This window comes from Molothrus ater, chromosome 4 (assembly GCF_012460135.2).
Source record: "Molothrus ater isolate BHLD 08-10-18 breed brown headed cowbird chromosome 4, BPBGC_Mater_1.1, whole genome shotgun sequence".
NCBI lineage: Eukaryota > Metazoa > Chordata > Aves > Passeriformes > Icteridae > Molothrus > Molothrus ater.
Window position 1 is genome coordinate 39,599,418 of NC_050481.2, and position 14,347 is coordinate 39,613,764.

The following is a 14,347-nucleotide window of genomic DNA, read 5'->3' on the forward strand; positions in this document are numbered from 1 at the left end:
TCAGAACTAGAAGAGAAATACTCAAACATTTACATTTAAAAAGGAATATGTACTTTAGCTTGGGAAGAAATTGCCTCATCTTTAAGGAATAGGATTTTCAGTTACTTCTCTGCTTTTCCAATTACCTACCCTATAAAACTCAAAAAAGTAGATATTTCTGTTAACTCATATGATATGCCTGCTAACTTTAACTTGTCACTTTCCCTTCTAGGGTTTCTATTTTGCAACAATAATTAGGGCACAGTTCTTAATTCTGTTTCAGTTGGTTTTTTTTTCCAGAGCAATCATACCGAAATGATCTCACATATTTTAGAAGTATCTTTTAAGAACAAGTATGTGTTTGTTGTAGTATTATTACATGCATAATTGTGTGTGTATAAATGCTTATGTATGCAGGTATCATGTAATTATAGAGCTCAATACTGTATATGTAAGTGTGAATATGTGCAGAATTAAAAGCTTAAAACAGAACACAGTTGTGTAGCATCTCAAAATTGTTTTATTTGCATGTGCCAGCTTGTTAAATAGCATTATACTGGGGCCTCAGTGAAAGGCTGTTGTAAGCTCTAAGAACGATAAGTTAATCTCTAGGCAAACAGTATGGAAAATACAACTTTTCTTGGTTGTATGCCTTTTTTTTTTCCTTCCCAAATGAAACTAGTCTAAAAATATTTGAATTATCAAAACAAAAGGGAAAAATAATTTTCCTGATAATAAAGTGGTATCTATGTATTATTTTTTGTTTCCAGTCTACTTTAAAGCTTGTTTTAAAACAGCACTCTTTAGGCATCAATGGGTAGAAGTTCATTTGCAACCCAAATGTAATAATAAAACCAAGTCAAATATATTCCCATTATCACTCAAGATGCTGTAGTTAGAAGATGGATATAGAAATGGCACAAAATATCCAGCTGCTCTACATCAAAAACTAGTCCAAGTGCAAATACATACTTGGAAATGTTTTGTCTTTAAATTGAAAGGAGTCCTGAAATAAAAAGTGATTCAATTCAATGTGACAAATGAAGTATGAATTCCATTTTGCAATAAGTAATAGGGAGGGTTTTATTTTTGCTCCTTTAACTATGTTTCACCCAGACATATGAATATTGTATTTAGTACTAAACAGTTTCAGAAGATGAAAGTTGCCAATTGTTGGAGCCTGTGCTCATTTTCTAGGCTGCAGCCACTGAACTGACAAGGAAAGCAGAGATGTGAACATCTAGAATAATAGAAAGCATTCACATCTCATGAAGCTGAATTTCAGCTGGGTGCTTTAAATAAGAAAAGGGCAAATATGAGGGGAAGTATCTATTTTCCAACTCAGAGACAGTCTCAGAGGGTCTTCCAGCCAGTTAGGGCACTGCCTTTAAGGTTTTTATTCACTGCAAATACACGCACCCCCCACAAAAAACAAAAACAGGCAAAATCAAAGAACCACAAAAAACCCCCGACAACAAAAAAACACCACCAACTCTACAAACTCTACTTTAAACCCAGTATGATCCTTATATTTTATGTAGTTTAAGTATCCTGTACAGAAAAGAAAGTATTCAATATCTACCTGAAAGAATCAGAAAATACCTGCCTTTGCTTTCATTTGGGTTGGGGTAGCTGTGAGCAGCACCATGGGAAATGAAATGACTGTTTAGCTGGGTGTAGTGTAGTAGAGATCAAGAGTAAAGTAATGGGGAAAATCCTTAATTTTTTTAACAGGTTTTCCAGAGCAAAGATCTAGTGATTTTATTTCCTCTTGTCTTATCCTTTGAGGGTTCTGGCCTGCTGTATAGTTAATTATTGAGCAAGAAGTATCAGGTTGATTTATATGGGGTCCCTCCCTGTTGGAGAAGGAAAGTGGACATTTCCTACTTGGTGACTTGTTTAGGTGTATGGATTGGGTTTGGGACATTACTTGCATTTTTTTTCTTCCTTTCAGTGTCCAATAATTTGGAAAATGTTTCAAGGTCTGTTAAAACTTGCGTGAGATGAAGGGATTATAGGAATATGTTAAGTTTTGAGGACTCATAGTAGAAAAGTCGGTGACCTTCTGGGGAGCAATGGCCAGAAAAGCCAGAGGAGCAGATGAAGTACCTCGCTAGAGGAGGGTGCAGTGGGCACCAGGTGGCAGCCTTTTCCCATAGCAGGCTAGGAGCTGATGGATGGCCGTGCACCAGATCCTTCTGATAGGCTTCCAAAAGCTTCCTTTAATTGTTCTCCTCATAGTAGCTTCACACTTTTCTTTTCTTTGGTTTTGGAGTTGTTGGCTTGGGGTCAGCAATGTGAGAGGCAGCAGATGCTGGGGTGGATGTGGAGCTGCCAGGGTGGTGCATGGCTTGTTGGTCATTAGCTGACAGGGATGGCCACTGGCCACTCCCCAGAGCTGCCAGGGGGCAGAACCAGGCAGGCAAGCAATGTCTGCATCAGATGGAGAATGCCTGGGAAACTAAGTGAGAGGATAGCAGCAAAAGGATATGGAGAAAGGAGGAGTCAGGATTTTATCAAAAAGGGGTAAGTAACTGAAAATGAATTCTGTGGAAGTAACATGGAGAAGCATATAGATAAGTATGCAATATAATAAATTTGAGGCAAAGAAAATCATGTAAAGAAGTAAAGGCAATTGTTCTTTCTGCTCCTATTTACTTGAGTTCCAGGAAAAGCACCAAAAAAAAAAAAAATACAAAGAAAGCAAATAGTCAAAAAGAGAAGAAAGAATAAGATTAAACTGATTTTCTCTTGGATTTTTTATGGGCAGTTTCTGGAGAACCTACTTTAGGCTGTAGTGTGGGAAGAGAGAAGAGACAGTTGAATGAAACAGAGTATTGGATAGCTGATTATATTTATGTTTTTTCATTTGCCCAGCCTAGTTTAAACCCCTGGTTGTTCATGATTATAGAGCAGTAGCTTTTCCATCTGATAGCCAAGTTTGTGCTCTTAAGATTTGCATCTCCCCAGTTTGAATGGCACAGTGGCTTTTGACACTTTTCCAGAGAGACTGTAAACATTGAAGCTGCCAAGGCAAAATGCATTCTGAACCTGTAGTTAAAAACATCATGTTTCCAGGTAGTGCCTCTTGCTGAATCCTGAAGCATGTAATATGAATCGCTTTGGAAAGCATTTTGTATCCTTAAGATAGAAAAGCATATTTCAGCATCTGATAACTATAAAGAAACTTTCAAGGCTGCTGATCCAGATGCTTTAAAATAGGCTTGAATTTAGTTAAATTTTATTTCAGGCTGCTTTTACTGACCTTCACTCCCCTTCTCCCCTTGCATATTCCCTTGGTGTTCTTTCAAAAGCCAGGTGTCTGGGATTGTCTCCAGCCTACTCTGAAAACACCCCAGGCCTTGGATTAATACATGAGGGCTGCCTTTTATTTAATCCATCCATTTACATAAGGCCTGCTCAGTCAAACCCACTTGCAATGTACAGCCAAGTTGAACCGAAACCTCAGCAGGTCACTGGTGCATGGTCCTGGATTTTACTGAATTTAGCTTAGTGTTGCACCTTCTTGCAATGAAAACTGAAGAATATTGCAGAGGTGGTTTGGATTTCTGATTCACAGAGGGATGTTGGAGACATCTTTGATCTTTGTGTGAAAGAACAGTATTTGTAAAAATGTATTCTGCTTGATGGGTGTGAGTACAGATCTAATATCAGGGTGAAATTTTCATTATATATACATGGTGTGACAGTACATTGTTAAAGTTAAAAATACTTCCTTAAACATATAGAACAGACTTACCTGGACTGCATCAATGTAATTCTGTTATACCAGATTTTTACTCTGAAAGCATTGTTACTAAATGAAAACACTTTGGGTCTCATTTCCTAAATGTAGTTCAGAACTACTTATGTCAAAATCTAAACAAATTTATTGTTATCTTTTTCAAGCATATCAAACTATAGATTTTGTGTGTGTGTGGTTGGTTTGGCCTTTTCTGACGATTCCAGTTGTCAGCTTTTACAGCTTTGTATTGTTTTTTACTAGAGTCCTTCTCAATCTTGTTGAAAGTGGGTCACAGGACATGGCTAGCTTAGGAGTGAAAGGAACAGCTATGAAAATAGTGAGCCCTGCTTAGGCTGTCTGTTCAAAATAGTCACACTGCAATTTGCAAACAGGAAGTATTATTAGTGATTTTTTTCTGCTAGAGGTGATTGCCAAGTTCTCCTCCTGATTAGCACTTGAATAGTGAGTAAACGAAGTACTGACCTTTATGAAAGTAAAAACTATCAGGTAAAAGAGACATGTCTTAGAATACCTTTTTTGTCACAAATTTCTGTGAACGAATGTATTAGAACAGCATTATTTTTCTAGTATTGTTGTCTGCTACCTTTTGGTTTTTTTACATGGAAACACATAATTTGAGTGATCTGAACAGTTTGGCTCCAGAACTTAGATGTGTGATGTTCTTGGTAGTTACACAAAATATCACTGCTTGATTCCCCTGATGAGGAAATAGTTGTTCCCTCTATTTTATGTAAGTAATTCACATCATTATATATTTATTTAGACTGGAATACTGTATTAAGAAACTCTTGATATGAGATTATTCTTGGTCTTAGTATACCATGCTATTGTGTATAGTCCTTCAGTGACTTAAAAAATTATAGTGATTGCTTTTATTATCATTTCTAAATTTTCCTGTTGATACAGGTTATCTAACTTGCAGTTTTTCATTTTATAGATATTTCAATCACATACACGCAAATCACAACTTTCTCTTGCTGTCTTTTGACCCTGAGTTATCTTTTTCATTTTGTAATTTACAGGGTTTTTCCATGAAATTCAGAAACATTTGCTATTTTTTTTTTAGAATTCCAAGATTTTCTTTGTGCCTAGCACATATGAATTAAGCAGAGACTCATTAGGAATACCTTAAGAACACTCTACTTGTTCTACAAATTTTTATCTACATTTTATTGTAAAATCTGAAATACATAAACAGTGGAGTTATACTGAAAGTTTTCAAAAAGAAGGGAGCATATAAATTACTGGATTCAACAGCTAATCATGTCTAATATAGGGAAGATAATTGCATGAAATTGGGGACAGATTGAGTCTTGTTTCTCTCTTACAGTAAATGGTTAGGCAAAGAAGAAAAAACTTAAAATCTCAAGATAGGTTATGAAAAGAGATGGATGTTTCTAAATACAGATGTGTGAAGATTGTAAATACTAAAAGCTATACTTTAAAGGTTGTACAATAGTGACAAGGAAATAACAGAAATAAAAAAACTTGTGGATTGGAATAAAAATTCAGTGTATATTATGAAATAGAAATATTTATTAGGGGAATTGTTATAACAGGACATCATGCTGCTCACTGATTTATGGTTCAGCATGGTGTAGAGTGGAAAGCATAGATGATATTGGAGTCCTTGATGGTATTCTGTAGATTTGGTTTTTTTCTTGTTTACCCACACCAAAGATATCTCAAAGTCTTATCTCAAAAGTAAATAATAAAGAAATTTCTGTGTTCTTTGCTAGATTGTAAAGTTACTGAAAGCCCTTTAGGAAGGAACTACCTCTTCTCTAAAATGTTGTGTCAATACCAAAAATGTCTGAATGACAAAATAAACATCTTAATATTTTCATTATAGTTTGACATCTTAATATTTTCATTATAGTTAGCAAGCAAGGAGCAAGCAGAGATCTTTTTAAGAGCAAGAGTTGAATAAATCATTTAGGTCAAGATGGTGATGCATCTCTCGTGTCCAAGGCAGGAGGGATGCTTTGCCTTTCAAAGCACACCACTTGGCCCACAGTTCGGTGCCGCTTGTTTTGGTAGTCAGGAGCCTGGTGTGTCCAAATAATTCCTCTTTGCCAGTGGCTTCTGAAAAGAGTTGTCTAGAGCTATTGGCATGGACTGTGGTGGAAGTTTTCCAGTGCATGATGGTGATGGCTTTCCACCAGCTTTGGCCAGCATCTTCAGCACAAATGGTCTGTGAAGTTTCCCATTACCTTCTGTAAATGCTGAGGCCCTATTTCACTGCCACCTGCCAATCACAATGTCACCATCTGTCATGAGAATTAGTTATGACCTGCAGTGTTTTATATAATCCGGTGACACTTTACTCTTCCTATCGTTTCTGCTTCTCTTTCCTTCCCTGAATAGGTCGGTTGAAGCTTATCTGATGCATCTTGGTTTGCAAACCTTCTCTGAAAAACCCACAATTACAAGGAGCTGATAGTGTCTTAGCAGAAGGTGGATACTGAGAACATGGTCAGTGCCATTTCAGAAAACTTGGAGAATAACTAAAGGGAGTTGTTTTAATACTCTTGGAAATTTAGTTGTGCAACCATATTTTGCTGCTGCTGAAACACATCACAGTCCTGGCTTCAAAATGAACTTTAAAGAGATGCACTTTTTCATTGTATTTCGCTAATGTATGTTGTAATTAAAGTAAAATTTCTGAGTTTCTAGTTGAAAATAACTGCTATAGAGTGTTCAAGGAAAGGTTGAACTTGTGAAGATTAGCCTGAGGGAAAGTACTTGGACAAAAGTTTGGTCATTTAAAATGTATTGATCAGAGAGAAAATGATAAACCATTTTGACTAAAGGTGAAAAGGAGGGAAAAGCTAATAATAAATGGATCATTGTTATCTGAGGAGAAAGGGAGGTTTTTGTTGCTCATCTGGCAGATTCCTAGCTACCTTTAGCCTGATTTCATGAAGTGGAGAAGTTTTCAGTCAGAACCTCAAGAGAAGGACTCTTGTGACTCAAAAAATAAATGTGTTTGACCAAGTATTTTGTGATTTGAGTTTAGCTGAAAGAATCACATCTAACAGAAATCAGACCTTCTCTCTAAATATTTGAGATTTGACAGAGGTATCTTAAAGCTCAGAAACTAATTTCTTTTGTTTATTATTGCTTGATTATCTGGCATGTAAAGTTTAAGAGATGATTTTTTTTTTTTTTTTTTGTTTTTATAAGTAATGCAATATAAATAATAAGAGAAAGGGCTATTAATGTATTCTATTTTCTGGGGTTTTTTTGTTCTGTGGCGGGGGGGTTCAGGGTTTGGTATTTTTGTTGTTTGTTTCTTTTTTCTTTTTTTTAACATGTTAGCACTAATATTGGGAATCGTGAAACAGTTTTAAGTGTGAGTACTGTAAAGCAGGATCCCCAATCTAACCACTTGAAAGGACATATATGCATTGTTAGCAGGAAGCTTATATGTAGAACTGACAACAGCCACTTAGGACTGCAGTACAAAAATGATCTATTTCAAAGGGCTGAAATGTGCACAAATGAGGTATGCAACTTTAAACATTTTAAGTGCTTGTGTTTCAATCTGTAAAACCAATTTTTTTTCCAAAGTATGAATTCTTGATAAAAGGTAGGCTTTTGTGATTTATTGGATTTAAATTAGTAACATTCAAAATGTTCTGCATTAACTTCTTATCTGTCAAAAAAAATTGTCTTCAAATAAAATTTATTGTAGCATGTTGCGGTTTTGTTGATATAAAAATTGCTTAGCAGACTGTGCAACAATATTTAATTCTTCCTTTGTGCTGCACAAAACTCAGTAATTACAAGAGGGTTTTTTTAATATGTATTAATAAGGCATGAAAACTTCCTCCCCTCACCCTTTTTTTTTTTAAATCTTTGAGTCATACTGTCAATTTTGACATTTTCTTAAGCCTGCTTGTGGAGGAGATTTTTGTCGTGTTTTGGGTAAGACAGGAAGCTCCTAGGGATACTTGGGAACTGAAAAAGTGCCAATCTGTATCAAGAGCAGACTCAACAGTGTGGAAGAAAATTGAGCTTGTATTATCCTGAGAATAAGTATTTTGAGATGAAGAAAATGTATGGAACTTCCTAGTAGAGAAATCCTAGAAGAAGCCAAGCTCAAGGAGGTTGGGTTGTTACTGTTTTTCTTGGCTGGTGTTGACAATGTGTAGCAAGTACCTAGGGATGGGTGAAGCTGAAAGTCATGGCTCACAAGTAGAAACTTGAGGTCAATCTGGTTTTTGAAGGATGAAATATAAGAAATGGATATTTCAGTGTCAGCCTCACACATTCTGCCTTGAAAAAAAATCATCACGCTGACAATAGACTGCGTATTTTAAATATCAATGAAACAGTGACACAGGATTGCAAGAGAGTGGAAAGCTGCCTTCAGGAAGTGGACTTTTAAAATTCAAAATTGGGTAGCTACATTAAGTGTTCTTTTGAAACAATTAAGTTATTTTCTGTGTCTTGTTTTGCATGGGCTGAGTTTATGGGTAGTGCTGATCTCAGATTAAAAATTGAATCAAATGGATGACTCATACAGCGAAAAATAGCTGGATTTTTCTCTCTGCTGCACAAGTCTGGGGTTTATTTTACTTTAAGGTAAAATACTTTTTCAGTTGTAGTGAAAGTACATGTTGGATATCAACTCCTCACAGTTGAAAAGATATGAACAGCTAGTAGGAGGAAAGTACTTGATATCCTCTGTTTCAGCCTTTGGTCCTTTAGAATCACGGCCTTGCATGACGAGAGAGCTCAGCTATTAAACAAGGTCTGTGCAGGAGCAGGTGGGAGGACACAAGAAGTGACCAGAAAAAGTATCAAGTGAGTGAAAAAATATGCAGTCAATGGTTTGGATAGAGAATGGGCATAGTGCTTAGCTTCACCTCTTTACTGTTCGCCTTCGCTAGGCAAGATTTTTAAAGAGCTTTTTGAAGAGACTAAAATTTGTGACAGGTTGCTTAGTGTCTGGATGTGTTGCTTTGTTTTTGTTTATTTGTTAGGGTGACTGTGGGTGAAATTGTTTCTATGTGTGCTGGTATATTTTTCTGGGTGTCAAAGAGGTGCCTTTATTATTTTCCTTCAAAGTTGTTTTAGAACAAACTGACTTATTTTTATTATCTGTAGAATTCCTAACTTTATACAAATAATACCATTATTCATAATATTTTTATGCTATAAAAACCCCTCTTATACCATCTCATGATTTTCTGTCAATGGTTAATTTTGGTGTATTTAGCACTGCTGTACATTAAGACGTTTCCTCTCTGTTTTCTATATACAGAATTTCACAATGCTAATAATCACATGTGGTTATAGGTAACTAAGGCAGGTTTGCAGTTTAGACTGTGGAATATCTGGCTATAAGAGCTTTTTATCAGTTTCCAATTCTTAAACAGTTCTGTTCACTACTCTTTATATTTTAGTTTTTGTTGTTATTGTAAAGCTGTGTATCTGAATTGATTAACATCTGAACGGTGCTTTTGTACCAAAGATTAGCCAGTTGTGTGGAATAAAGCAGACTGCTGTGTGCACTTTTTTTTGTTATCCTTTATGTATTCTGTAAAAATCTACTTTCATTTCTTTCATGAAAATGAATACTAAAAGATTCAAAAATGAAATCAAAGCGCACGCCACAATGATTTGTTTAATTCAGTGACATTGTTTAAATGGTTACTTGAGCCAAGTAGTTGCTGGAGCCACACAGTACATTCATATTAATGTATGTGTGTATGTCTATATGTATATATGCATGTAGTCATTTTCAGCTGTTAATTGAAGGTAATAAGGTTTAAATTGACAGTATGGCAGAATAAACAGCACAGCCCACAAGCACTTGAGTTTTTGACCAGAAGGTGTTTTCCATCCTTGCAGTGATCCACTGTAGAGGCCATACCATGGTTCTGACCAAAGCTACTGAGTTATGCACATGGTTCTGACTTTCTAATCGTAAGGTCGGAGTTTGACTGAAGTCACAGATAACAAAAATAGTTTCATTTTTACTGAGACAACAAAGACCTCTTAGCTGTGTAGTTAATGTTTTCTGAGTGCTCTCCCAAAGACAAAGTACTTCTTGGTTACAAATCCATTATTGCTCTTCCCCATGGTGTGACAGCTCTATGCCCTTCAAAAGGAGGAGAGCAGTGAAATGCGTCGCATGCTGTAAGTGTCCAGTTGTCTTCTCTGACCAAGTGAAAAAATGATGATGTGGAAGATCTTAAAGCAAAATCCTTCCCTTTCAGAAAATTTCCTGCTTCCTTTTACCGAATTGATCTGTGAGTGAAACACGCGCTTTGTTTACAATTTACGGTGCAAGATCAAATTGTCCAGAAGAAAATACTATTTGCCTGTGGCAAATGCATAAAAATATTCTGGGTGGCTTATCCTTTAAAAACAACATTTTCAGTATGTACTGCTGCAAGAAAACAGGAGATTTCATCAGGAGTTAAGAATCTCTCTGAGCTGTGAACCCTAAGATAATTAGAATAATTGGCCTCTAGCCTAACATGTTGCTACTACGAAGCTAGTTAATGTGAGGTAGTCATGTTTCTTTGGTAAGTGGGTGACTTAGAAATAAAATGTGTCAATTAATTTGGGATACTCTAGAAAAACTCTGGGTATGAAATTCCAAATATATAGATATCAAAGAGAATGAACCAGCTGTTCAAAAATATTCTAAGATGCTTTAAAAGAAAAAACTGCAAATAAGAAAAAATCAATAATAGAATATTGATGATGTAAATAAACATTATTTCCAATTTTAGATTGTTTTCATCATGATAAAAACATACCCCAAGATGTACTGGGCAGCTTCTTTATTCAGTAATATCATTGAACTAGTAAGAGATGTTAGGCCTTTCAGGAAGAGATGGATGATGTTAGATTTATATAAAACAAATTCTATTTAGGTCTTCCAATCTGCTTTTGAAAAGCAGATTACACAATTTCAAGAGATTGTATTTCTTGCATCTAGCACATTCTTGGTTTTGAGGTGCATGGAAAGGAATGTTTAATATCAGCTGTTCAGTGTTTACTAGTTATTTGGGTAAAATTAAGCATGTTTCACCTGAAATCTTTATTAATATTAAAAATCAAACAATTAATTAGCATTTAAAGATATTACATTTTCTCTTCAAAACAGAGTAAAATTATTGTAATTACGAATTTTTTTGATTCTTTTCATGCCTGCCACTGAGTTTATGAAAATAACCTTTCACCCTGGTTTTTCCATTTATGAAAAAGGAATGGTCCCAGTCCTAGTCAAGTGCTCTGATGCTTGTGGAAAATAAATCTGCTCTGTGTGTGTGTTCACTGTTATCCCTATGATGTCAAGAATTCCTTCAGGAGAATTTATTTGCAATGACAGTTTTTAAAAAATTTTTGTTACATGCTCTTTATTTTGCTCCTTTGAATACAAATTTAAGGCTAAAATGGAGCTCATGTCTACATAATATCTGATCAGCAGAATGCCCTCTGCTGAATAATACTGTGATGTATATAGCATAATTCCATAAATTGAATAGGAATTAGTTGTTTGCTAATTAGTTCTTTTGAATGCAGTTCATGCAGCTTTATATTTAACACCGTGGTCCTTGCTATCAGAAATTTGTTTTTCATTTACTTCTCATTGATACTTTATTTTCATAAGTGGAAATACAGACAACTTCTGTGTTTGATCGCAGCCTGTATTAACGGTGTGAAACAGCACACTGAACTTAAACCAACTTCCATTAAGTATGTGTGTGTTAGATTACTTTTAGATTTCTACTTTACAATGAATTGTGAGAACAGGTATATTGGGGGAAAAGAAATATTCACTGACATATCCCAGAGATGAAAAATAAGCATTTATAGGAAAAATTAGATCACAAATTACAAATAATAACATAAGAGATTAAAAGGTGTTGATATGGGATGGAAAAAATATAGTCATGCTTAAACAATTATTTTTATCTGTAAAGGAAAAGGTTTTGATTAGAAACAAAACACTCAAAAAAAGTGAAAAAATCCCACACCTACCTCTCCCCCAATGAAAAGCCCAGCAAAAACCAAAACACCCAAGCAAAAACAAAACCAAAAACCCAAACCCCAAGCTTCACATGCTCTCACATGGCCTCCCAGCAATCAGTTACCGAAAATATAGATCAGGAGAACTAAGAAATATCCTTGTTCCTATTGCTTAGCTGGAACATAAAGTAACAGGTATCCAAGTTGAGGAGTGGGTTTTGGAATTCTTAGGTAGAAAAATCTAGTAGTTGATATCACAGTAATTGGTTTGGGCTACTGCTCTTCTGTACATTGAGTCTTTAAGCTGCATAAAGCTGTGTGATAAGGAACTGTAGCTCTGAGCTGGAGATGTGAGTAGATCAACTACGTGGTTTTATCTTCCTGGCAGTAAATTATACAGTAGGACTAACAGATAAGGCCCAAGGTTTGGGTGTTTTCTGGTAGAGGAAAAATAAACAGTGATAAGTTGCAAATCAGAAAATATGATAACGACTAAAAAAAGTCATTTTCAGGCTCCTGACAGACCTACTTTATCTGAAGGGTTCTTGGGATGTGAGCATCACTCTGGCTTGCAAGCACATGTTTTTGCTCATTAAGTAACTGTCTTTAGATTTTGGAAAACAGTAAAATAAGGACAATCTTTTTGATTCCTTAAAATGCTGATAAAGCTGTAAAATGGGAACAGAAATGGGAAAAGTTAATATCTTTGTTGGCTAAAATGTTTTATAATATAATTGAATTTTTGCTAAATGTCTAGCATGTTGTATTTTGTGTCAAGAGTTGAAATTGATTCTTTAGGACAGCTACCACCATGGGATCTCTTGGGTGGTTTAACTATATAGTTAGGAGAAAAATAATTAAAGAAAATCTGACATTTGTATATGTGGTTTCTACAGCACAGAAACTACCTGAACATTCTAAGATTACTTTTTTCCCTGCTAGTTTGTCTTAATTTGCTTCCTTCTTTTTAATATACATAATTGCCAAAAGTAGAACGTGCCATTTGGGTCAAGAAAATGCTCTAAAATTTTAGTTAGGCCTTTATGAAATATGGTACTTACATGAATGATGTCAATTCATATGAAGATTGCACCAGTTAATGCTAAGTGGGCTGCATGGTATTTAACAAACAGAATACTTTGTTAATGCATCATTAGCAAAAAAAATATTTTTTTTTCATCCTTCATAACTGAGAGTTCATAAGCAAGCCATGTTTGTTGTTCTGGACCATAGGTTTGCCTTTTCAGTCTTGCTAAGTTACAAATACTATTGATTAGCTGGACCAGTACCATGGATGCAGGACAAATGGCTTGGGCACCAGCATTCAAAAATCTCTCAAATGGGCTAAACTATATTAATGTCTTAGCAGCAGTATGGTCTGATGGATTTCTGTGCACAAAATATCCCACACTGGTACTTGCAGCAAGTGTTTAATCTAAAGCAGTGTCAGGTGTGCTTCTGAAGGGGTTTGCAGCTCACTGTGCCCTACTACTTGTCTACCCAAACAGCATAAACATGGAAAAATCAACTGCAAGTGCAGAGTGGGAGAAAGTGATGTCTTGCCTGCTGTGATGCTCATGAATCAAGAGATAGTTTATGTTAATGATTCCTGTACTGGAGATGAGTATAGTAAGCTTAGACTTTTGTTTTGAAAGGTTGCTGGAATAGAAGTTGCTGGAATACTGAGTTGTTTCCTTCTTCATGAACAGATGTGGACTGACAGGTTTAATTTTGTGGAAAGAAAAATTTGTCATGTTAGTGCTAAATTTAAGGTATTGTCTCCTAGATGGATGATTCTTTTGCTCTGCCTTTGTAGTCTAGATTAACAGTGGAAATATATTGACAGAAAATCTACTTGTGAATTAAGATTTGCAGCAGGATTACTTGCTACATAGAGATTCATACAGGAGAGAAGAAAAAAAATTTTGCACAGGGGTATCTAAAATTTGGAAACGTTCTCTGGAGTGGTATTTAATGACACCCTAAATTTTATAATGAGATAAAGCAGTCAATCTGCTTCTATACTAGCTTCAAAACTTCCTGGAGAATGTGACAGAACAAAAATTATTTATTTACTAATATTTAAAAATCAAATGAGAAATAATTGTTATATCACAAAAAAAAAAAAAAGAAAAGAAATAGCAGACCTCAGGTGTTCTGGATCTTGTTACCTCTCTGGGTGTTAGTATCAGAAAATTCCAAAATTTCTCATTTCTGCTATGTGCCAGTCACTTATTAATTTTCCATGGATCATGAAAGCTGCCATATTCTTCAGGCTACTTGCTCTGGCAGGAGGACAGTGTGCCTAAATGCAGAGGTTGTACGACTAGAAAAAAAAATTATTCTTTCTACTAAAAATTATTCTCTGATTGTATACAAATAATTATTTAGGTTTGGAGGGACCTCCAGTGGTTTCCTCATTCATCTCCTAGATCAGCCCCAAGCAGGCCTGGTTAGGTGGGGTTTCTCAGGGCTGGGTCCAGCTGAGTCTCGAATCCCGGCAGGATGGAGACCCCGTGACCCCTCTGAGCATCCCGTGCCAGTGTGTGCCCATCTCTGCAGTAAATGCTTACTGCTTTGGGATGAACTAGCAAGTAGGAACCAACT

At 35.6% G+C, this 14,347-nt stretch overlaps 1 protein-coding gene across 6 annotated transcripts in view; it reads left to right on the forward strand.

Moving 5' to 3' along the window:
- TENM3 (teneurin transmembrane protein 3) overlaps positions 1-14,347 on the forward strand; it is an 880,089-nt gene that overhangs the window by 494,221 nt on the left and 371,521 nt on the right. The gene's annotated exons all lie outside the window — the stretch shown is intronic.